The following is a 22,079-nucleotide window of genomic DNA, read 5'->3' as shown; positions in this document are numbered from 1 at the left end:
GGAAATATAAGTAGTAAAATTCTGTATTAATCTTCGGTGAGAGAAGAGAAGACAAAAATCTTTATTTTTTCAGAATTGGAAATTGATGAATTTTGCCAATTACTGTTAATAACACTTCTTCTGAAAGTGGATCTCAGAAGAAAAATCATGGTTTTACAAGGAATATTTATAGAGGTTTATGATTATAAATATTAAACCTGAATATTTATGAAGCAAAAATGTTTATTTGTTATAAATTAGTAAAAATAAAGTATGAAAAGTACTAAAATCAAGGTTTTTACTGTAAATGGAAAAGTTGCTCATGGTTTCATTGGCTCACCCAGCTTCCCATTGAAACTGCTGTGATGATGTGTCTCAAGACATGCGTCATGTAACTGCTGCAACTGCAACAGCACCGGAGAGTAAATGTTCTCCAAAGCCATGTTCAGCTACCAGGGGAGGTGCTGAAAAGAATTCAGACTGAAAGTCAGCTGCACTGCAGTGGAGGGTGCCAGTGAGGGGGACTGCAGCTCACTGGTGCTGACTGCACCTGCAGGGACTGTGAGTGGCCAAAGGCTGTGGGGCTTTCATTTTCAGCACAAAGTGACCTTAAATGTCTTTCAAGCAGTTACCTGTCTCACTTTAAGTGGGAGGAAAAAGTTCTGCAGTGGGAGAGTCTTTGAGGAGCAAAAAGTGGAGAAACTCTGCCAGGCAGGATGTCTAGGGCAGGTGGGAGGCAGAGGCCTGGGAAGGACCCATGGTTTGAGGGAATTCAGGAGTGGAGTGTTGTTGGGCTAAGGAGCTTGGGATTTGGCATGAAGTTAGAGGTTTCTAGCACAGTAGTGGAGGGAGCAAGGATAAAAGGTTTCAAGAGGTCACTATGAGACAAGGTACTCCTAACAAGGAATACTAGTGGTAAGCAAAGGTGTAAACCACTGAAGTGTTTCTCTTCCTTGCCTCTAGCCCCCATCCTATTTTTCTGTTCTCCCACATTTAGAAATAATATTTTTGAAATCTTAAATACATTTGTCATAAGGGATGAACTGATCCTTAACTTTCAAAATATTTTGATGATAATTGTCTTAATTGACTTTTTGACATAATAGGTTCTTACTGGCCTAGAAGAAAAATCAGGTTTTAGACTAAGGATAAGAAGAAATGCTTTTTGCAACTGTCTGAACAAGTCTCTGAAAATCAGTGGATTTTTAATTGTTCAACATGTTCAGAATCATCCTAGAATAACAGCGTTGTTAGAAAGGTGACATTTTACAGTGGATAAGAAATTATCCAGTGGGTTCAAAATTAAAATTGAATGCAGAATGCTACTGAAGGAGTTCACAATATTAAATGGCAAAATCACAGATGAACTTCAATGTCATTAAATGCAAAGGAATTCACATGGGAAGAAGTAGTCACAACTACACATGCATAGTGATGGATGCTAAATGAGCTGCTGCTCAGAAAATGAAGTTTTGGAGCTGTTGTGGCTTGTTCTCCTGAGACATCAGCCCAATCCTTAGCTTTGGTTGCAAAGGCACAAGTGCTTATTTGGCTCTATTAGAAAAGAATGAAACAGAGAATTTAATCATGTCACTCCTCAACGTGGAATTATTTATGCATGTCTTGTCATGCCTTCTCAGGAAGAATATTGCAGAACTAGGCTCATCCACCTTCTAGCTGACCTTCACCATTCATTTGTTTTGGACATAATAAATGTTCAAATACTTGGGAAACCACTGCTTCCCTTGTGCAAAAGAAATTATCTCCTCCATCACTGTCTGTGTTGGAGAAAAGGAAGCCATCCCACTTTGCCTCTTCCCTGCAAAGCTCAGGAATATTCATGTTAAGTCGAACTCACAGTAGGTAAACCTAGAGGTGAAAAGTACAGTTTATTTAGATGTGCAGGTTAGGTAAAGCAGCAGTGACCTTGAAATTAGTTCTTCCACAACTTGTTTTTTGCTCTGGTTAAAGGTGGTATATGTTATACTCCCCTTTTTACCTTTGGGGTCACCAAATTTTTAGCAATAAGAGATTTTTATTATGAAAGCATGAATCTCTTTTTCTGAGGCTGGCAGATGACTTGAAGCTGGCCACCATGATAACAGCACCTGAATTCCTTTTAAGTGATTACAAGATTATGCAGGTCTGAGGTCTTGGTAGCCCAGTACTATCAGGGAAGAGGAATCTCTTCTCTTCACACCACCCTAGACCCAGCACATTCCTCCCTCCTCTGAATGTAAGACAGACACCCCCTCCCGATAAACTCATCAAAACCAAGGAGCAGGACAGTTTCTGATGGATCCAGGAGCTGTCTTAAAGGAAGTAATTGACATAGGAACATCTGTATTAGAAGCAATCCACATGAAAGTGACAGTATATTTTTCTATCTTTCAGCCTTAATTTTAGGTTTAGTAGTCACCTATAAAATTTGATTCTTATTCAAGTAAATTCCTGCTTATGTGAAAGAGTATCAATAAAACTCACAAAGTATTTTTAAAGAACTTCAAAAACTAAAACCAGAAATTGTGAAGTATATTTAAGGTTCAGAATTTTAGTTTAAGTGTGAACCGTGCAGGGAGAACAGGACAGTCTAAAATGAAAAATTTAGACTGACATGTTTGTAGCTGGCTAACTCAGACCCAGAAACCCATATGAAAATGTAAGACCGTGTTCTGTGGGTGAAAAAACATAGGAGTAAAGAAAAAATTCAGAATTACTTTTTTGTTCTGTTCACTCCCAGGAATACAAGGATGGGCTACAAATTACCCCCATAATAAATATGGCTTTTACAGGTGATTTAATATACTAAATAATTCACTTGGAAATAAGGTATGGTGACAAGTTGGAATATGGTTATAGAAGGATTGTGAAGTCAGTATCAATGGCAAGCCTATCTCCCCATTTGTACATACAGTTAAAGACGTAACAACTCTCATAATTTTATCTTTGTTTTCTTGATATATAATAGCTTTCTTAAACCTCAGCTATGGAAATCATAGGGTTATGGGAAAAAAAAATAAACAATCAACCAGCCCAACACTTACTAAAACCCAGAAATTTTTAAGACTCATGCCTTAAGAGGAAAAACAGAAATTATGACCAAAACACACTCTAAAAAAAGAAGAAAGTGAACAAACAAGCTTCCACGACCTCCTGATTAATAAAAGTCCACTAGTTAAACTGAACATGTTATTTTTGGTTGATGGCTTGATTTGGAACTTTGGGGCTGAGAGAAATCCAAAAAGAAAACTTCTGGACAGAACCCAAACTTACCTGACTGACTGAGTAGAAGAAACTTCCGCCAGATCAGAACTAACTTATAGAAAATTTATTTCTTAGCTCATACTGGGTACACAAAATGCATGGCAGAAAATGTATTGCACATGTAAGAACAATGGTTAGGACAAAGCTATTGACTGAACATGAGATTTGCTAAGTACAGTTAGGCCAAAAGTAATCCAGGATCACCAGATCATGTCTGGATTATCAGAGACCCCTCCACAGTACTATAACACATAACCTACTTCCTGCAATATATAAAATCAGGTAAATTAACACAATTCATCCTTGGTCAAAATTCTTGGAGTACTTACATAATTACTGAGTAGAGCTCAGCAGGAACATTAAATGACATAAAATGTAATTACTATGCTCAGGGTATATATTATGCAGCATATGTTTCCTATTTGATATGTGTTAAAGAAAATTTGCCTCCAAAGTAAGTGCCAGCTTTAAATGTAAACAAGACATGATGATTTCACTGTGGAAAGCTCTTGTACTGGCCACTGCAGGATGAAAAATATCTCAAGGAGTTCTGAAACAAGATGTGTCTCTGACTCCTTTCTTGGGTCTAGGTTTCTAACTCTTCTCTTGTATCTGCTGACCAGATATTTTAGAGATACTTTCTGCGTGACAGGAAGACTTCCTCTAACAATTTTTGATGTTGGGATTTCTGAATACTAAAACCAGACATGTCTTGAATAGTATATATTCAGGGTGGGGAAACTAGTTCTTGCTGACTAGGCTTACCAAAAACATTTTTTAAACCAAATATTAACCACAAGTGTTTTTCCAATAATAACATGAAAAAATATATCATGTACTTACATGCCTTGCAAAATGAAATCATGGATTGAAATCAGGCCCCCAGGCCACAAGGTTTTCCACCTTTGTTACACTTCAGATTTAGCTGGGATTTTGTGTCATGCAGATATTTATAGCAGAGGGAGATTATAAGTCTAAATGCCACTTTTGGTGTAATTTCAATAGTTATGAACCTTGGATGGGTACTTTCTGAATTTCCTATACATGCAGGCAATTCTAGTATGTGAATGTAAAAACCCCTTTGTTTCCATGTTTATATATCTGTCTTATTTGAAACTGTAGAAATATGAAACAGCCAAATGGAAGATCATTTGTTCCTTGAAGCCAGTTCTGATGAGAAAGACAGGATTTAGGTAACTGTATGGCCCTATATTCACTAGCTAGTACTCATTCTTAGAGGATACTCTGGAGAAATACTGCCTGTGTTTTTTCTTCTAATCTTGTTTTTTGTCTTAGTTTGGTTTTCTACTTTCCTTTTATTGTTTGCAAGGCAGACTCTCTGCTGTACAGTCATGAAATGGTATGGAACAAAGATACCAGTAATTATGGGGAAGAACAATTTGCTTACAAAGCAAAAAAAAAAAAAAATACACAGCTTAAAAAAAAAATAAAGGCAAAGTTTATAAGCTGGCATTTATTTTACATGTTACTGATCAAGGGTAAGTCATTGGGAATTGTCTGCCTGGCACAAGTTACAAAGAAGAAGTAAAAAAATAAAATCTGCAGAGCACAATATATATCATATAGCCATTCTAGCTGAAGCACAGTATGGAATAAAAAGAGTTGCAGGTTCTGGGCAAGTTGTAAATTCTTTGTCATCTAATTATTTGCTGCAATCAGTCTTCCATCACATGAATTCAGGGGATTGCACGTGATTGGTGTGAATGTTCTACCTATAAGGTCATAAAGACTTCAGCTGTTTTCCTCTGGAGATTTTGATGGGAACTGAGTAATTCTTAGGATGCCTCACCCCGTGAAATGTGCTAATGGCAAACTAAAAGGTGTTAGCAGCTCCCCAAAGCCAAAAAGAAAAATTAAATCATTCTTGGCAATGCTCCAAGGCAATTCCTTTTCAATTAATCTGTGCCATCTTCAATCTCATTAGGAATTAGGGACTCACAGATTCTTGTCAACATTATTATCACAAAGGGAGAAGTAGCCTCTCCACAAAAGGCAGAAGAAATTACTGAAAAAGAAATATTTGAGGCCAAACTCTGCACCTAGTTACTCTTTGGTAAGTTTATTACAGATTCATGATGATGAATGATATGTGGAAAATGGCTCATCTTGGTTAAATAACAGTGGCCTGATTTTCAAGCCTGTGCAGTGTTTTTTCAGCTACAGGCATTTAATACTTCTGCAAAGGAATGCCCCAATTCTCCGTAGTATCCTTTCATTTGGACTGGTATTTCTTTTCTTATATCATACAGTTTCTCCCCAAATTCTCTTTTCCTTTGAAGTTTGTTATATGGAAAAATAAAGCTGCTTAATTAAATTTTTATTACTATGTTGCCCTTTGCATGGTGAATTTGGGACTGAAAGACAAATTTAATCTGTCAGTGTGGCAATCAGGTGTAAAGGCACTACATTGCTGTGTCTTTGATCCCAGATCATATGCAGTCTCACAGTGGCATGGCTGACTTTGCCTATAAAAAGGCACTTTAGATTTGAGGATTTGCAGTCCAGCCTTGAGGGCAGTGCCTCAAGTGCAGTGAAGTTGCAGCACTGTCAGGGCCAGGTGGTAAAAAAGAGGAAAGGTAGCAGTTGTAAGGGATAAGGTCTGGGGGCTTGGTTAGATTTTGATTTTTTAAAATTTTTTTTTAATTATGGACTATATATAACACTCTAGTTTTTGCACAATGTTTTAAAGTGATTATTTCATAAGGCCTTAGTAATATGGATGTCAAGTTGAAAAGAAAAGCAGCCACTATAGACAGAAGTAACCTGTAGTTAAGATCAATTTCCTTTGGATTGGAGTATTTTTCTCTTTAAATATAGAGGTGGTGTCAAGTTATTATGAGATTTGTAGTGAAATATGAAAACATTTTAAATTTATATTTATTTGCTTCATTAAAATGCAGAATCATAATTACTAGACTTGCAAGAGACTGGAGGAGGTCATCTAGTCTATCCACCTCTACCCATGGATATTTCTGTCAAGCCACCTCTAATCATGCATGCAGGCTTCACAAGGCTCCACACAATCAGTCCTTCACTACTGTGATGATTAAAAAAATAAATTCCTAATGGTAAATTTAATTTTTTCCTGCTGCCTCTTCAGCACATTATAGAATCATAAACTCATAGAATGGTTTGGGTTGGAAGGACCTTAAAGCTCTAACCCTTCTGCCACAGGCAGGGACACCTTCCAGCAGACCAGGTGGCTCAAAGCCCCATCCAGCCTGGCCTGGCGCATATCCAGGGATGGGGCATCCGTAACTACTCTGGGCAACATAGTCAAGTGCCTCACCACACTCACAGTAAAAAAATTCTCTCCAATATCTAGTCTAAACCTGCCTTCATTCACTTTGAAGCCATTCATTCCATGGCCTTGTGAAAAGTCCCTCTCCAGCTCTCTTGTACCCTCTCTCCAGTACCCTTTGCTACTGGAAGGGGCTCTAAGGTCTTCCCAGAATCTTCTTTTCTCCAAGGTGAACAACTCCAAGTATCTCAGCCTGTCTGCACAGGAGAGGTGCTCCAGCCCTGTGATCAACTTTGAGAACATCCTCTGGTCTTTCTTTAACAGGTCTGCATTGTTCTGTGGATATTCTTAGTTCAGTCAGAGAGAAAAGAGAGAGAATTCTCCCAGGCCTAGCCTGGGAAAGTTAGGAGAAGGAATGAAAACAATTATTATCTCTCTTTCTGTTTATGTTTTTTATAGATATGTTCTACCACAGTGTGCTATTCATAGTGCACCAGTGCTGTGAAAGGTTTTCACTTTGAGACCAATCATATTTCACCTTAGCGAACCTGGCTATAAAAAGGACTGCTACTTCCTGTAATAAAGATTCTTCTTTTGCCTTCTGAACCATTGGAGTCTTTTCATTCCATCCCTGCCTTAACAGTGATATTTTTCTTTTATCTCCTGTGTTGGGGACCACAGAGCTGGATGCAGTGCTCCAGGTGGGGTCTCACAAGAGCAGAGTAGAGGGACAGAATCACCTCCTTTGATGTAATGATGACACTACTTGTTTATAATAATTTTTTGCATCTTCTTATCTCAAGTATTTTTTTTTTCCCAGGGCAGAAGTTTACAGAATTCTCATCATTTTCATGGCTTTTCTCTCAACCATCTCCATGGAAAGCGTATCTCCAAGTGCAACAGTCAAAATTCTAGATGCTCATTGAATCTGTTGGTAAAGGGCAGAAGGAAGGCAATATCAAAATGTGTACCAACACAGAGTTGTGCTTCTTCCTTTATTCAGCTGAAATGTCAAAATTCCTCCCTGAAATACTACTCGTGCCTTCTCATCCTTGGTGGGTTTTCAGACATACCACAGCACAAGGTATGTGGTGTTTCACCTCACTCTGAACACGCTTAAGCAAAGTGTTTACTTTGAAGTAAGGTAGGAAACAATGTTTGTGCTAGAATAAGGCAGCATAAGCAGTACTTTGGCTTGCACGGGCACCCTCTGTCATCACTGCTTTTGTAAGCATGATGGGAAATGAGATGCCACAGGAACTCCAAAGGTCAGAGGCAGAAATGACACAGGGCTTTCTGTGAGCAAACAGCCAGAAAACCAGTCTGTTTGCTGTATAGGTAAAAGCTATAATTTCTCCCATTTTGTGCTCATTTACCTTGTCATTTTCACTTACATTACATAGGCTATGATAAGTTTATATTGGTGTTCAAGAAATTGAAAAGTAGCTGACTTCATAGTGTGCTCATTTGATTATTCTTATTTGTAGGTACTAAAAAACCATAAAGTTGCCTGTGAGACAAGGTTTTCTGTTCTAATAACACCCTATTAAAATAGCCCTTGATTTTTTGTATTTTTTTCTTCCTTTTATGCTTCCTTTCATTAAATAACTATACAATAACTGACTGCATACATTTTAAATCAGTATATTATGTATGTTTTTTAATGCCACAACTTTGCTGCATTGCTCTCTGTTTTTCCATTGTACCACTAATTAAAAATATGAAATACAATTTTTTTTTTTAATGTACTACCAGGAAAGCTTTTGGGACAAAATTGCTTGAATCATTTAATCCTGAATTATGTGCAGGAGATCAACAATGTAAGACAGAATGAAAGAGCAAGGTGTGAACTTGTTCAGTGCTTCAAAATAAACACAGTTTTTTTAGTAAGTAGAAGACTGAGGAGTTCTGGGGAGGAGAAGAAAGCCTCCAGCTGTGTTCAGGTGTCTGTGACTAGCTGTTGTCGGAGAACTGGATGTAACCATGCTAGAGTGACAACTGCAAATACCTGGTGATCTTCTCAAACCTCTCTCCAGGAGCTGGCAACAGTCACCAGTTGGTGAGAGCATCTCAGGCTTCTCACATCATCCCATTTTTAAACTGTGTACACACAAACAATTTCCAGTAATCTCCCTCATTATCATAAATGTGTGTGGTGTTTGTTGGACACACATAATTGTGTTGGACACTTGAGAATTTCACTTCTCTGCTCTGGAGCCTTTCATGCCTGCCCAAACTCAAAACTCAGGTCTTTTCATGTCTCCTGGAAATAAACAGATGTTGAAATCAGTGCAGCCCAACCCACACATTCACCATCTTCTCCCTTAGTGATTGGGAGTTCAGCTTCCCTATCAATCAGACCCATAACACCAATTTTCTTTGACTACTTTAGATCCATATATTCATACTGAGTTTGTCCCTGAATTCTTGTGAGTCTGTCTGCATCTGTTAAGGTAGATCTCTTCTGTCCATCCAGCCAGACAAGTTTTTCGTTCAGGTTTCCATTATCTCTCAGTAACTGCAACATTGTCATCTCTAAGGCACCAGTAACATGTTCCATAGCCTTCCTCACTCAGCCAAAAATTATAGTCTTAATTATCTGCTCTTTGTATTTTAGATACTTTCTTTCTCCTGTTTTGCCAGGAGAGCCCACCATACCAGGACTCCCTAGAAACACCCTCAAACTTTCCCTGTTGCTCATTAGAAACCTCCGGAGTGTTGCCCCAGGGACAAGCGGGTGACCTGCCAGTGTTACCAGCAGCAGAATATGCAGCTGTGGGGCTGACACCTTGAAGGCTTCAAAGGTGATTGGGTGAAACTGGCATTTTGTCTTCTATCTATAGAGCACTTAGAGCAGCTGGGTCCACTTTTGTGATTGAGTTCTTAGTTCTATTACAGCACAAAAATCTCTACTTTTATTAATTACAGTGTCTGAAGGAATGATGGCACAAGAGCTGTAGAACAAGAGCTGTAGACCAGAGTCATGCTCTGTGTATATTCTTGCACTATTGATGTTTACAGTAAATCAACACCTGTGGAAATGAGTAGCTTTGATTTCCTATGGTTCACCCCATGCCTGCTTCTTCCCAGACATCAACTGTACTGTTTTATTTCCATTTGATACATAAATAATACAAGAAATACATTAAATTGCTCTAATTTTGTCTACCTAGTCTTAAACTTGTCAGAGAAGAACTAGAAGTTTTGCTCCAGGAGTGCTGAATAAGCACAAACAATAATAAATAAATAAGCAATAGCTGAATTACCAGTGAGGGATAAGGAAGACGAGTTAAAAGTGTGCCAAACTTGTGCCATTCCAGTAGACTGAACAGGTCACTGAAGTAGTCAAGACAGTAACAGTTCAGGTATGAGTTAATGTATTCTGCAGAAAGTTCCCAGATTTCCTAACCTTGAAAATAAATCTTGAGACACAGGTGTTTTTCTGGCAGAGAAGGCAGTGCTGGTGTAGCAGCAACAGCAACACCTACCTGGATTTACTGCTGCAGCATGTTTCTGGATTACAGCATCTCTTCTATAAGCACAAACCCTATGAGACCTTATTTGCTGTTGCTTTTCTTTCTTACTTTAAATGTAGTTTGTTCTCACTTTCCTTTAAAAATGGAACCTGTTTTCCATTTGGGAGGGTTTTAAACATTTGCAAGTATTTTTTCATTTTTATAAGGAAAAAACAAGTTGACTAACACAGTCCATGCCAAAAAAAGATCACTCCTTTTTAGGGCTGTTTAGGGAGTCCAAGGAAATACTAGACACCAATGTGTAGATGATGCCAGTTTTTATATAGCACAGTTTATAGTATTGCACTATAAAGGCAGATGATCAAAAATATGACCTGTCACATCTACCTTTGAAAATCTTCCCCACAGGCCTTATGTTTGGCAAAGGCAGGATTTTAGCTGAAGTTCTTGCTATGAGGGATAGTGCCCTGCTGTAGACCCTCTTTAGGCACTGGTAGGTGCCCTAAGGTCTCCCTGGAGCCTTCCCTTCTCCAGGCTGCACAAGCCCAGCTCTCCCAGCCAGTCTTCACAGCGAATGCTGTCTTATAGGGGTGATTTCATCAGCAGCCATGGCACTGGAGAGGCTGTGCTAATCTCACCTGGACTGGGTTCAGAAGATAAGAACAGACCAGCTCCCACAGTCACCAGCCCAAGAAACTTAGACAGAACTCAGTCTGGATTTAAAACCGAACACAGCTGCTGGGCTGGTGGTCCTAGCTGCTGCTCCACCCTGTGCCCAGCCCTAGGGACTCTTACAGGACCAAGTGCCCTTGAGAAAGTAAAGAAGGGCACGAGGTAGGCAAGTTTCAGTGGAAAATTAATTTTATACAAGAAAGAGAAACAGAGAAATTTTCAGAAGGAATAAAGCAACAGGAGTTTTCCCTGTGAGTGGAGAAGCTGCTGGATGGGCCCTAAGTCAGATCCAGTGGGGACACCAGTGACCTTGCAGCTCTGATGGAACTGAGGAGCAAACCTAGCACTGGTGTCTGAGCAGCTCATTATGCTCCAAGTTTCCTAATTTTCAGTATGGAATACTTTCACCACTGAAATTGAAGGACTGAATGCATAAAGATTTTTTTGAAAGCCATAATTTTCTAGCTAGCAGAAATACACCGTGTCTCTAGCATGAGGACTTGCCTGCTGTAAAATGTCTTGGTTTATATTTAAACCAGCCATGGTGTTCAGTGACATCTAGGGACTGCCTTCGAGAATTGCATTGCCTGGAAACGACATCATCTCCTTGTGTCTCCTTCAGGCTGCAGCTGGGAGTTTGAACCCTAAACCATCGCTTCCAACTGCGGTGGTCATTGCTGAAGTCTGCAGACAGACATTTCCATCTTCACAGTGACTGAGAAATGCATAATCATGACCTGTGGAAACAGATAAATATGTCTGCTCTATCCGTGCTGAGGCAAGACTTTATATGTTCAGACATACTTAAATACTACTTAAATATTGCAGGTTTTCATCTGAATATAAAGTTTGTGCTCACCCCTCCACAAGGCCCCATGACCAGGGGGAGATTTGTTGAGTCAATTCATAGTAAATATAGAGGGGATGCAGGCAGTGTGTCCTTGGTCACATTTTAAAGTATGTAAGTTATAAACTGTTACTGTATTGTTGGTTAAGATACAAGATTATTCTGGGTTTTTTTTCCTATTTAACAACTGTAAGTGAATAAACATCAGTTACTTCATTCGCAGCATTCCTCTTCTTTCAATACCACTTTTCAGAGTCAGGAAAGCTACTTTTAATTCAATTTACTTTTCAAGTTCCTGCTGTTGGTATTTCTAGGCATTAGCCATGTGGGAAGCAACTGCTGACTTGGAGGAAAAGGGTGCCATCTGTGCTTGGCATGGGAGTGCAGGAGCATCAGGGCATGGGCACCACAGGTTCTGGGGGCTGTCAGTGCCTTCCTGAAACAGGCTGCTGAGGGGGACAACAGGAACAGGGCACAACATGTTCCAAACTAAAGCAACTCTACTAAAAATTCCTCCCTTTCTTCCACCAAACCTGCTTGGGATTACAGAAATGAATACAAAACCAGGCAGCTATCAAAGGAGTCACACTGTTCTGCACAAAAAATACTCTAGAGATTTAGTTCTCATGACAGGATTCATTCAAACTCAGGATCACTTTGTTAAGAAGCTGGCTGGGCTGTAAAGGCAAACAAGTCCACGCTTTTTGGACTGAACAGCAGCATGAGCCATAGGGAACCATGGGACTTACACTGTCCCTGTAATTGTGTTGCCAGCGCCTGCAAACCCTGGTAACTGTACCTAAGGCTGTTCCAGCTGGGAGGTTTGCTAGTTAAATAGAGAGAAGGGCTCAAAAGGACCTTGTAGTCTAAAGTCCCAGAGCAGGCTGTATGTAAGAGCACTAGACCTGTTCTGTCTATTCCCCTTCTCAATTTATTGAGGAATGTCAGAGTATTCCAGTGGTTCTCAGCTATCTCAGCTGTGGAAGAGTCTTCTCCAGAACATGACTTGGATATGCTGTGGACAGCCTTTCCTCTGGTTGTCAGAGGAGCTCAGCTGAGATGATGTGTGAGCTGGTACCTTGGTCGCCAAAAACATGGTGGTGAACTCTGACCTACATTTCTGGTGTGGCAACCTCAATCAGCTCTGCTGACAGTTCATTTCTCAGTAAGATACTATGTACTGAGGAGTGGTGGAGTGTGACATGCTTACTTGTTTATTTGCTTTATTTTTAAACTCAGATGCATTTTTTTGAATATTGTCTGTAACACTACGCGGCTGGGAGGGATTCCAGTGCCTTCCATTCCTTGAGGTTTTTGGATTATTTTGCTTTGGTTACTTTGCCGGTTGCTGGAAAGCATTTACTGCACATGCTTGTGACAAGGAAACCATTTGGGCTGTTACAAACATACTGCTAATGAAATAACCCTGTTGTGTTTTGAATTTGTGTTGCACGTTTTCACAGAGATACCCCTGGTTTCAGTGCACGCCAGGCAGACCTGGCAATGCTGCCCACCCTGAGCAGTGCTTACAGCACAGGTCCATGTGTTGTCACCCCTTTGTGTTCCTCCTGCTGCCCTGACAGCCTCACTGGGAGAGGGCTCTCACACCAGCCCACGTTCCACACAGTCGTGGCTCCTGCACCTTCCTGGGTGAAGCAGCGTTTTCCTGACTGACCTTGGCTGGGAGGGGAAGGGCATGAGGCTGCAGACGCCAGTTCATGTGCCCTTGTGCTGCTCTTTGGTGGTCACTTGAGGTTCCAGCTCTTCACCCTTCTACCATCTGTTTCATATAGGCTTTTCTTATGTTAATTACAAACCTACTTATTTGCTTGTGAATAGGATAAATTATGTTTCTCCCTGGAGAAATCAAATGCTCCCAATCTGTAGTGCCTTCAGAGAGAAACCTGTGCCCAGGCTCAACAGAAATAATTGCCTTTGCCCCAGCATAATGACAAAGAGATAAGCAATCTCTGTGGCCCAGCAGTTTAGTGAATCCATCTTCCCTTCCTAACAGCTGGATTAGAGGCTTTGTGCTCCCAGGATCTGCAATAGTTTCCATCTCTCAGAGAATACAAATAATTGCTAAGAACAAACTATGCTATCACAGTTGTCATATATTTCTTGGTTGAGTTATCAGCAATAACTTATCTATTCTATTATCCAGGGTTTATTGTTTTGGCACCTTTGGGAGACATACATGAAACACAATGAATATAAATCACATTGCATTTTGACAGTATCTTAAGATTTATGAAGAAACTAAAGAGAAAAAAGAATAATTTTGTTTGTAGAAAAGATGGGAAAATTGTTGATTCAAAATGCAGTTAGAATGGTCTCAGTCTGGTAAGACAATGAGAGATAAGTTTACCTTCAGGTCCATGGAATAATTACAGTCAGTTGAAAATAGTAAAGGATTTTTAAGCAGGTTCACTGAAGTGAATGGAGGGCAGGAATGGAAGCATTTACCTTCAAAGTCATGGGTAGATTCATAGAGAATGCTTTTGAAAATCCTGCCCATAATTTGTACTCTTCATAACAAGTTAACAGTCACAAGGTTGTCTTTTCTGTTTGATTTTTGAGGAAAAATGTTTGCCACCATAACAGCAGGAACAGATAAAATACAGGGAAGCGTTATTACAATCACAAACCTCTGTTAGACCCAGGGAACCCGAAGCTATAACACCATGACATTTTCCATGAAAAATACTTAATCTCTAGTCTCACTTGTACAGATTCTTTATTCCCTCCTAGGCTCTGTAATATGCTACTAACCATTAAGGTGATTCTCAGAGCATGGAAGTGAGTGACCTAAGCTGATAACTTTATTCAGCCTGCCTGAGTCCCAGGCAAATCTTTCACCTTCAAATCAGATGGGAAATGCCTTGTGGCAGAAGGTTCTACTTCTGTTGCCCCAACAGAAAAAGAACAAGCTGGCTGTCAGTCTTGCCCCTGGCTGCTCTCTCAGGTCCAGATTCTGGTCTCAGAAAAACCATCTCTGATGGCAGCACAAATCTGCACCCTCAGGAAGACACATCTTACTCTTACATTGTTGCTTCAGTAAGATGTCACCTAGAATACCAGGTTGATGCATTCTGATGAATTAAAATTTGATTGCCACTGAAAAAATGCCATTGTGATAAAACCTTGTTTGAAACAAATTGAATTGCCATGAGTTGGATTAATGCCTGGTTTGATCAAAAGTGCTCTTTAAAAAAATGAAAATATTTCCATCTCAACATTGCTAATTTTATTAGGCCAGCCATAAACTGTCATTAACCTAAATTTTAAAGGTCAGCCACTAAACCAAGTTATTAATTATTCATGTAGACATAATTCCTAATTTCTAAAATAGTGGCAAAATAATTAGAGCTCAACATGAAAAGCAAAATGAAGAGAGATCGATTAGGAAATTACTAGAAAAACAAAATCTGTAGAAACAAATTACTTAAAGAAGTGATTATCACAGAAAAACACAGTGAAACATGACAGGCCTCAAAGAAAGAAATGATACTTACAAAGTTTTAAACATATGCACTTTTATTTTCTGTCCTTTTCAAGAATACTGATGATCAGCAATAGAAAAGGTGGCATTAGGGATTTCTGACTGAGCACACATGGAAGCACAGGCAGTACCAAGTACAGGACACCAAGCCCCAGTACAACAACTTGCTTACAGGTTCTTGTGCTGTGTGAAACAAGTAGTTTAGAAACACAAGGAAAATGTTCCTTCATGGTGACTGATGGTTCATTTAGTGCACTATGCAACCAGATCTTTGAGCATCATTAACAGAAGACCTCTAAAGGACAGACTTGAACATTAAATATCACTTTGCCTACTCAATGTAGGCAAAGTGAGTGACCTAAGCTGATAACTTAATTCAGCCTGCCTGAGTCCTAGGCAAATCTTTCACCTTCAAATCAGATGGGAAATGCCTTGTGGCAGAAGGTTCTATTTACTGTAAGCAGTTCTATTTACTGGATTATTCCCATTATTTTCACTATTTTATAATATTAAGGTATTATAGGAACTAAGAGCTAAGCTCCCTTTTTCATGAAAGATGCGACCAGACAAACTTTCAAAGTATTTTCCTGCTTGGGCTATTCTGTGAATCTACTGTTCTGTGAAAATATTTCTTCTTCTTTTATTTTTTTTTTCTTATATTTTAAGAGGTTCAGTTTATAGGTACTATTCAAATAATGAAATTCTTCCAAAAAAGATGTAAAGATCCTGGCTGTGTATCTGCACAGGTGAAACAAAGGTAGCATACGGGATAAATAACCCTTCTTTGTGTCTGAGGTAGAAGAAGCAAATGTGAAGTTAAGAAAGGTCAAGAACAGACTCAGAAAAGCTGAGAACAGAACAATGGCTCTGAGTTTAATTTAATCTTTTTAATGAATGAGACAAATTGAAAAAAAGGAGTAGAGTGGTAAAGGATTTAGGAGAGAACAGAGATCATTAGTTCTAGTGAAATGAAAAGAAAGACATTAATGGAAGAGAAAGCTTAAAATTAAGTTTTTCTACTGTCTAAAAAAGCAAGTGTAATGCTGAATTTTTAAGTTCAGTTTTTAAAGGGGAATGGGGTTCAAAGCTCAAACTTTATGAAAAATATTCTCCCAATGCTAACTTAATCTTTATGTATTTTAGTGAGGATGTGTTCACCTTGTTGAGTGCAACTTGGTTAGCTGTGTCCTGATAGCACTGTTCTCTCCTTGATGCCTGGATGAAGCAGAGTACATTTAGAAGAGGACCAGTGAACTGTCTATCTTCTCTTCAGCTCTGTTGGCAAGGGACACTTACTGTGATGGCTACAGAGTAGTGTTGACTGATTTCAGCACTTAGCCGGCATCATTTTGCATCTCAAAATACAGAATGTTTTCCTACAGGTTTTGTCTTTCTCATGTCTCCAGTCTGCTAGGGCTGTAACAATACACAAAAAACCTTGAGAAAAACAACAACAAAAAATCTCTGATTAACCAACCAAAAAAAAAAAAAAAAACCAAAAAAAAACCCACAACCAAATGATAATAACATATTTAGTTATTATCTTAAATAACATAGTTTTATCATATTTAGTTTTATCTTAAAGACAGTAAATGCAAATATTTTCAGATACAGCCACCAGCTTCTGGTCCTTCTCTCTCAGGCATAATGAAATGTGATTTCTCCTACATATTAGACTTCTTTAGCTTCTGGCACAGTTACACAAAATTGTGAGAGTTTTCGGGCTTGATTTACAGCTTGAAATGTGGGTACATGACCTTCTCCTCATAAATAACTTACATTTTTAGCAGCAGGAGAAGCCCAAGTGAGAAACTAGAGGCTACCACTGTGCTGCTGGTCACTAAAGCCCTGCAAGATGTTTCAGCTGTGGTACAGTGGGGTAAAAACTGCTTCTTGCCTTGTGCTGACTATCTGAAAAAATCTTTGCTATTTAGATCCATCTGATAGTCTTTCCTGATGGAATCCATTGTGCACCATCCCTAATAAAACCAAAGATAGACATCAATGTCTGAAGAATGTTAAATACCTCTCATAGTCAGCCCTTACATGTTAAACAGAGGTCATTACATATTTCAGCCCACACAGATGTAGCTCCAGCTTTATGTACTCCCTTTTTCTCTGCCCCTCACTGCACAAAGAGCTCAGGCACATGTGGGAAAGGTGCCCTGGCTGGCAGCCACTGCTGTGGCCCTGCATTGTCTCTGCAGCCCCAGTGCTGGAGGGGTTGCTGCAGGTGAGCATCTCCAGCCATTCAATCCCTCCTGTCCTTCATCCAAGTCAGCATAGCCTTGGGCACCTTGAAGAGAAAGAAATGGGTGTCAGCCTTTGGCAGGTTTTGTATCAGCATCTCACTACATCACTGAGGCATTGCAAAGAGGACACAGAGGAACTTGGTTCTATCCTGACGCATTTGTTGTCAGAGAATAAAATAATTAAAATCATTAAAAACTTTAATCTAAGACACCCCCATACATTATCTCCTTTTTTTTTTTTTTTTTAAGAGGAAAAGCATATTTGTAACCCTTTTGATCAGCAGTGTTAGCTACGATGATGACTTTCATAGCCATTTGCTAAACTCAGTGTAACCTGTGCATCTCATGGAGGCTAGACACCTGTTTAAATAACCAAATCTTTCATATTTTCCACTACACAGCACTAAACAGGACCTGTGCAAAATTTGAGAGAAGTAGAAACCAAGATATATAAGAAAATTAAAAGCTTTTCCTGTATTTTAAAAAGAAGAGTTTCTCAGAGGGCAAAAAACTCAACTAAACTTAAGTAGCATGTTTTCAGGGTGAGTTATGCACTTCTGACACAAACACTGCCCATTTGTTTGTTGATCACATCAGAAAATCTTCCTTGTGGTGCAAACACCATAAATTTTAAGAAGCTGATGCCTTTACCCATGCCTGCACTAAAGAGACTTTTCACTCTTTTTCATACATTTACTTACATTAAACTGTCGTCTCAACTAATTCTCCTTAATTTTGGGGTAGCAACTGGTTAAGAACTTAATGTCTTGAGATGCTGTGAGGCCACTAAAACTGTTCTTTAGATATGTTAGACCCTTGTGAGGCCATGGAGGGGTCTTGGATGCCTCAGACACAAGCAAAGAAAAGCTGCAGAGCTTTGGTTCAGTGTTGAAGCTTCCTTAGAGGAAGGGACAGGGGATGAATATTTTCACTCTTCTACAACAAACTTTTCCTTTGAGACTCCTGATTAACTCAGTCATTGATAGCAGACAGTGTTTTTCTTCTCTTGCTGATTTGAGCAATCAATTTCATGTGGCCCTGGAGGAACAACCGATATGTAAATATTTGTTTTCCTTCACTACCTCTCTGAAAACCAGACTTCTTCTCATATCTGCTGGAAAGGAACATGGAATGGGGAGAAAGGGGGGGAAATTCAACTGTATGGAGTATTCTAAAGACTTGTTATGTTCCCTGTAACTTGACTCTCTTCAGATTAAATGAAAGGCTACAATCTTATGTTTAATGTGGTGCATACCAGCCTGAAAACTTGTAACCTTTATTCAGGCTATGAATCAGATTGCGAAAGCTGATGTTCACATAACCAAACCTTTTCCAAGTCAAATGCCATCCGTGGCTGCTGCCTGCCTCAGCTTGCTGTGCTGGAGGTGATATTCATAGCACTCCCCCCAGGAGGGGCTGGGAGGAAAGATACTCCCCAGCAGCTGAGGAATAGCAATAAGAGTATTTCATGGCATGAAATGTAGTGTTGGAGCCTTAGCCCTCTAAAAGGAGGCAACTGTGGGGAAATTTTGTAATATTGGGTGCTCTACCTTCTTTCTCTGTGGCCTGCATTTCCTTCCCGTTATAAAAATTGCTCAAGAGTGGAATAGCAGTGGAGCATTTCCATGGCTTTCTATTTGGTATGGGGAGGTTTGGGTCTCCTTGCCCACAGTCTGGTGTTCTGGGGGCAGTGTAAACTGTGCCTCAGGAGCTGTCAGCAAAGCCTCACCAGAAATATCTGGGATTGAGGCATGTGATACAAGATTGCAAATGCAGTCCTGATACTTTGGTACTTCTTTGTGTCCATTGTTCCTGCCTACTCCCAGATGTTAGGACGCTCGTTGTTCATATTCCTTATTCTTGTTGAGGGGCCAGGATGCAAGTACTTGGGGTGCAGTTGACTGCCTGAACTATGCTTTAAACAGAGGTCATTTGAGTTAGAGCTAGGTAAATAAACTGGCTGAGGCTGCTAAAATGTCTTTTAAATATTTGTTTACTTACTGCATTCCAGTGGTGTGGCTTACACACTATCACATTTTGTCAGTACAAGAGGAAAAGAAAACCATTCTTCTCTGCACTTAGAGTCTGGAAGCCAAGTATCTGTCTGGAACAATCTTGAGTGGCCAATTTATAGACATCCAGAAATACACATTTATAAAGAAGAGGCAGAAAGTCCCAACACTGCACATTAAAGTGGGGATTGCTGCAGTGCCTTAAAAAGCAGAAATACAACACAAAACAATATCATCTAGATGTTAATAAGTTTTTAATCTGTTCTCTTAGAAATAATTGTTTTCCTTAACTAAAAAAGGGTAAGGAAGATCCAGTATCTTACCTGTTTGAACACTATTTTCATAATATTTGTGTTAGGGTTTACATATCCTTCCAAGTACAACTATTTTTCTCCTGAAAGTGCAGTCTTCTGGCAGCCATCTCACACAACTCCATGAGATAGTGTATGTGAACATAAACTCTACCCTTAAAATGAAGTGTCTCATCATGTTTCAATGGGAAGCTATGGTAGAAAACAGTAAGAACAGACCTGTGGATATGAACAATATTGACTACAAGATGACAGTCTTAAATAGTTCACCACAGTTCAGCCAGAGGCATCAGATGCTCCCAGAACACTGAGAGAACTGGCACACAGAGCTAGAAGTCTGGTAGGAACCAGTATAAATACACCCATCACATTGACTTTGCTACCTTTTGACTAGAGAATAATAAACTTCCAAGCTATATTTAATGAAAGAAAAACATAAGTCAGGCATCTACTGATCCATTTGTCAGTGTTTGTGATTTCTGAACAAATTTGAAGAAAAACATAAGTAGAGATGTGAAAGAAATGCAACAATACTTACCAAATATGGATTCTGCAAGGCTTGTCTGGCAACTTTTGTGCTAAGCTATTCCTGGGTAAGGGGGATGAAGCAGAGCCAAATCATTTGGTCTTGTCTAAAACATGCCTTTGGTTGTGTTCTACATGAGAACTGAACTGGGATGGAGAAGATGGGGAAAATGGAAAACAATCATCAGGAAATAGTTCATCAGGAAAACATGAGGCGCTGTTTCAAGCAGATATTCATGGAGAGGGAAAGCGTTTCTTTCTTTTACAGAGGCTGCTGTGAGATGGGCCTGATTTAATATTTTAGTCGATAAGTCTTCCCACACAAAATGGGTACTCACAAAAGTTGCTAACAACAGCAGGGAGTAGAGGTAGAATTGTCTTCAGAAGTAACATGTTGTAAGGATTAGGCACTGGGAGGTCCCCAGTGCTCTGATGGTAAAGTATATGACTTTGAAAAGTCCAAATGCATGTTTTCTCTCTTGCCAAACTGTTCTCAAAAAGTGTAGTTCTGCTGAATGAGCTTCAGTTCCATGATACTTTTACCTGCTGTTCTGCTTTCCTTCTTCAGCACTGAATTTTTCTCTTTCTCAGTTTCTCAGTGTTTTGAAGTGATTCTCATGACAGCCATTGGAAAGGAAGACAAGAAAACCCACAAAAATGTAAAGAAATAAGAGGAAAAGCTCTTGTGTTTCAAGATAGCAGCAAAACCAGGTAACTGGCTCACTGACTCTTCCTCTGCATTTTGGCAGGATTATGCAAACTGTTTTTAAGATTTAAGGCAGATTTATTCTGGAAAAGGTAGCTCCCATACAGGGTTTCAGACAGCTTGATAGGATAATGCATTTTCACTGATGCATTGTGAAAAACCCTCAACATGTATCATTAGCAGAGTTTTTTGGGGTAAGGGCTCCAGTGAGCTCTGCTGCACACTTCCAGCTTGCACATGGGCTTAGCAGCAGCTTGTGCTTAGTGGGAGCTTCTGAAGGGGGAGTGTTGCCACATCGTCCAGCTCTCATGTAACACAGTTCCTGGACCTCAGCTGTGGGAAAACCAGTTTTTGGGGGTACCCACAGGCAGCCAGGAGGATTACACTAATCAGTGCCAGTGCAGGGGACAAGATCTGGGTCTGTTATTGAAGAACGTGCCCGGGAAGAATCAAGGGGGTGTGTTTCCTGATGGGGATTTTTTTAAGGGCAACTCGCCAAGCATTTCAGCAGCTAATTATATTGGGAGTTTATTTTTTGAAGTGGTTATAAGTGATCCAAAAAGAGGGAGGTTTGATTCTTCCACTTGACATGTGCCAAATATAATTGGAATGATCACACACTGGTCAGTCTGTGAACAAATTGGATTTGCAATTTTGGCAATCACCCGGCTTTTGAAAAACACGCTGGAAATCAAGATGGTTTGTTTCACGCAATGCTGACAGTTTGTGCACAAAGAAAAAGAACAGAAAAATAAGCATGTTCTTGCTAAACAAATAAGATAGATCTAGGATGAAATTTGAATCTTTTGAAGTTGATGGCAAAATTCCCATTGGCCACAATTTCACCCCAAATCTTTCAGCATTGAACCTAGTAGTTCCTAGAGCTGGGAAAAAAAAAAAAAAAAAGCTATGAAAAGTAATCTGATAAGTTACCTTCTCTCCTTGCAATGATTATCAACTGTGTATGACCAAACTGACACTGTTCTTCTATAAACCCCCCCATTACAGAAATTAGGAATCCAGGGAAGTCAATATTTTCTTTAGGTCAATAACATAATGGCAAACAAAATGTGTAAAAGTGCTTAAAACAAAGACTGAGGACTTTTTCTGTTCTATCTTCAATATTCTTGCCCATCTGGTCCCTTTACTTTATCAGCCTGTCATTATGAAAATCTGGTTTAAGGTAATTTTTTCTAGCAATTTCCTTACTTTTATTCCATGTACACTCTCCTAAATCATCTTTGTTGTTCCTTTTTAAAGTCTGTGGAGAC

The 22,079-nt window shown here is 39.4% G+C and overlaps 1 protein-coding gene and 1 long non-coding RNA gene across 3 annotated transcripts in view; one reads left to right on the top strand and one right to left on the bottom strand.

Moving 5' to 3' along the window:
- The first annotated feature begins 7,779 nt into the window (after nucleotides 1–7,779).
- Nucleotides 7,780–22,079, top strand: part of LOC140683656 (uncharacterized) — a 46,170-nt gene continuing 31,870 nt past the window's right edge. Inside the window, exon 1 of the long non-coding RNA XR_012054877.1 lies at nucleotides 7,780–7,843. This is a non-coding gene — a long non-coding RNA (uncharacterized lncRNA). The remainder of the gene's footprint in view (nucleotides 7,844–22,079) is intronic.
- Nucleotides 10,297–22,079, bottom strand: part of SH3YL1 (SH3 and SYLF domain containing 1) — a 75,315-nt gene continuing 63,532 nt past the window's right edge. The window contains exons 11-13 of one of the 2 annotated variants that reach the window (XR_012054876.1): nucleotides 16,299–21,692; nucleotides 16,161–16,217; nucleotides 10,297–11,390 (exon numbers count right to left, since the gene is read on the bottom strand). The gene's annotated coding sequence lies outside the window, so the exon portion shown is untranslated. Of the gene's footprint in view, nucleotides 11,391–16,160; nucleotides 21,693–22,079 lie in introns of both variants that reach the window. The other variant, XR_012054875.1, reaches the window with a different exon arrangement.

The sequence above is a fragment of the Taeniopygia guttata genome, chromosome 3 (genome assembly GCF_048771995.1).
Source record: "Taeniopygia guttata chromosome 3, bTaeGut7.mat, whole genome shotgun sequence".
Lineage (NCBI taxonomy): Eukaryota > Metazoa > Chordata > Aves > Passeriformes > Estrildidae > Taeniopygia > Taeniopygia guttata.
This window is presented reverse-complemented; position numbering and strand designations above follow the sequence as displayed.